Here is a 4,028-nt window from a genome sequence, read left to right on the forward strand (position 1 = left end):
CAATTTAGAACGTTCGCGAAAAATGATTTCGAAAAAAATTTGTATAAACTAACTTGTATGAACAACGAGGTATTCGGTAAGACCATGAAGAATGTGCATAACCACGTTGATGTAAAATTAATAACAAAATGGGACGGACGGTACGGCGCGGAGGTAATAATCGCGAAACCAAATTTTCACAGCCGCAGCATCTTTGCGGAAAATTTGATCGCCGTCGAAATGCGCAAACTCGAAGTGAAATTCAACAAGCCGATTTACGTGGATATGTGCATACTCGACATATCAAAAGTCTTGTACGAATCCACGAGTACATGTCACCGATGTATCGCGACAAATGCAAGATCATGTACACTGACACGGGACAGTCTCATTTACTATATAGAATGCGACAATGTTTACGAGACTATGAAACACGATATCGCTAGATTTGACACGAGCGATTATTCGACAGACAATGTGTACGGTATGCCTCTCGCGAACAAAAAAGTACCCGACCTGATGAAGGACGAGAACAACAGTGTATTAATGACCGAATTTGTTGGAATCGGAGCGAAAATGTACGCGGTGAGAGTGGATGGCAAGGACATTAAAAAGGCGAAAGGTGTAAAGAATAACGTCGTAGCGCAAACAATAACGTTCGACGATTATATGCGATGTTTAAACGAAGAGATTGAAATGACTCGCCGTCAATAATGTATACGATCTAAATTATTCTTTCTTTTTGAGACAACAAAAAAATCTCAATTATTTTAATGATAATGAACATTATAGATTTGATAAAAAAATTTGGTCTAAACAGAAAAAAATAGAGATCGAAAAAATAATACATAAATAAAAGTATATATAAATATTGGGTCATCTAAAAAGTATCCGCGGTTTTTTGTCACTAGATGGTATTGATGGTCATATATCGGGCAACACTAATCCGATTGTGTCAAACGAACGCGCGTCTGAAAGATGACATTTTAGGTTACATTTTTTGTAAACAAAGTTTGGTGATTCATCAATCGTGTCAAAAGTTATATTGGTTTGAAAATGAGTGAAATATCTGAAGAAATACGCTACGTGATGCTTTTTTACGACAAAAAAGGCAAAAACGCAGCACAAACATGCAGACAAATTTGTGAAGTTTACGGCGCGGATGCTGTAAGTGAACGCAGGACGCAGGAGTGGTTTGTTCGATTTCGTTCTGGAAATTTTGATGTCAAAGATCGACCTCGCTCTGGTCGGCCAGTCACTGAAAAAGTCGATGAAATTTTGTAACTGGTCAAGCAAGACCGGCATGTGAGCTGTCAGGAGATAGCCAATGTACTAAGAATCAACCATATGACAGTTTAGAATCATTTGAAAAAGGCTGGCTACGCAAAGAAACTCGATGTTTGGGTGCCACATGAATTAACGCAAAGAAATTTGGTTGATCGAATTTTCATCAGCGAAACACTACTAAAACGCAACGAAATCGATCCATTTCTAAAGCAAATCATCACAGGCAATGAAAAATGGGTGAAATACAAGAATATTGTTAGTAAAAGATCATGGAATAAGCGCGACGAACCACCACAAACGATTTCAAAGCCTGGATTGATGGCAAATAAGATGATGCTGTGTGTATGGTGGGATTGGAAGGGAGTCGTCCATCATGAGGTGTTACTACATGGCCTAACGATTAATTCAGAGCTCTACTGTTCACAATTGGATAGATTACAGGAAGCGATTAAGGAAAAACGACCAGAATTGATTAACAGAAAAGGTGTTGTCTTCCATCATGACAACACCAGACCACACACATCTTTGATGACGTGCCAAAAATTGAGGGAGCTTGGTTGGGAAGTTTGATGCATCCACTGTATAGCCCGGACCTTGCACCATCTGACTACCATTTGTTTCGATCTCTGCAGAACTCTCTCGATGGAAAAACATTGGCCGACAAAAGAGCTGCCGAAAATCACTTGAAAAAGTTTTTCGCCGATAAAAATTCTATACGGATGGAATTATGAAATTACTCGAAAAATGGCAAAAGGTTATAGATAATAATGGCCAATATATACTTGATTAAAATTGATTTTCAATAAAGAAAAATTTCATTCAAAAATTGAACAAAAAAACCGCGAATATATTTTAGATGACCCAATATATATATATATATATATAATATATATATAAAATAATATATAAAAAAATAATATTCTAATTTTGAGCATCTTCCAAGCGCTTTTAATTTCAAAGAAATTTCTGTGAATCCAAATTCTTTCTCCTCCAAAAACCTTTTCATTCTTCCACAGGAGATAAATGTTCATTAATTTATCTTCTATCAATATTCCAGAAATGATTCAATACTTATTACAATTGGGGGATAATTTTTCATTATCCTTGTTCAACAAATGAACAATAATGACGGAAATGATAAAGAAGAAAATAATTTACGAAAAATTCCGGTTTAAATTCAAAATAATATCAGAAACAGGACTACTTCAATCTTAAATAATTTAATATCTTTTTCTTTTATAAAAAGATTCAGTTTCCTGTAGTTTGAATGATGCTTATAAACTTATTAAAAAATTTATACAAAATCATCTTAACTAATATTATTTTTACCAGAGCTGACAAAGGCAACGTAACCGTAGCCATGGACAAGCAGACATAAAAAAATAAAAAAATTATTGCATGATACTGAAACATATTCAATAATCAAAGTCTTCCCTAAACATGACCAATAAGAAACTGAACATTTTGCTTATAAGGTGGAAGAATTCTAGCTTCATCTCTGATAATACTTATAGTATAGCAGAAAACGCGGTTGCATCCCGGCCATGTTAAAAAAAAAAGTAAAAGATATAAAGATACTACAAGTCTTTTATCTTGAGCACCAAAGTCCATTTTTTTGGTACAGAACTACTAATATATAAAAAATTTTGAATCGCACGTAACACATCCTGAAAGATGGCATCGCCACGAGTAATTTGAGTCAAAAGAAATAAAAATCAAGCCGTTCTGGACATACAAGCGGTCGAAAAGTGAAAAATGAAATAACATCTTCTTTTCTGTCTGCAGTCACATGTACCTCTCTTCTCCCTTATCTTTCACATCTCACATCTCCCCCAACTTCAAACAACTTCCCTCTCTCCCTTCCTCCCTTACCCCCCCCTTACCCCCCTCTCCCACCATCTCACTCTTTTTTGCCCTATCTCACTCTCTTTCGTCCTCTCTCACCCCCGTCTGCTGAAAGTATTCGATGATCATTCAGAATCGTGATCTTGACAATGTGACTCAAGTTCGTATCAATTTCTTTATATAACTTCGTAACGTGTCATGGGTGACTGCTACAATCTTTCGAAGGTTGTCTGGTGTGCTAACATGCTTTCATAAGTGTTGGAAGGTCAAGGTCATCGGAGATGAATGATCCATTTTAATTTTAATAATTTCTCAATGAGCAACGGTTGCCTGTGAAAGTGTCCGATGATCATTCAGGGTCGTGACTTATAATTTGAGTACGTTTGAATGTTTTTGGATAGCTTTATAGTGCATGATGGGTGACTGCTACAATTTTCCGAAGATTGTTCGGTGTGATGATCTTCATAATGTGGAGGTGAATTGTCCTTGGATGGTCACTCAGGGTTATTACCTTGACTATATATGTCACGATCAGCATTATTGGAGTTGAATTCATTTTTAATAACTTCTTAACGTGAGATGGGTGACTGCTTAACTTTCCAAAGGTTGCAGGAAATGTAGACAAATATCGTATGTCGCAGGTCTATATTATTAAGTAATAATTCCACATTAAAAAAAGGAATAAAATTAAATAAAAGTTATCGAAATATGATGAAAAGGCTATCCAAGGTTTGCACATAATTATATAGAACTAATAAGCCCAATTAAAAATAACAAACGGCGTTTCGAACCCGAGGTCATTCTCAATGTTATAATTACAAAGTAACAAGTATGTATATATATATATATATATATATATAAAATCGATCTATTTTAAATATATATATATATATATATATATGGGTGCGGCGCCAAAA

General features: G+C 35.3%; 1 pseudogene; it reads left to right on the forward strand.

The window, feature by feature from the left end:
* The first annotated feature begins 1,035 nt into the window (after positions 1–1,035).
* Positions 1,036–1,836, forward strand: LOC147909123 (histone-lysine N-methyltransferase SETMAR pseudogene; annotated as a pseudogene).
* The last annotated feature ends 2,192 nt before the right edge of the window (positions 1,837–4,028 follow it).

This window comes from Acromyrmex echinatior, chromosome 7, assembly GCF_024713525.1.
Source record: "Acromyrmex echinatior isolate Ae372 chromosome 7, ASM2471352v2, whole genome shotgun sequence".
Lineage (NCBI taxonomy): Eukaryota > Metazoa > Arthropoda > Insecta > Hymenoptera > Formicidae > Acromyrmex > Acromyrmex echinatior.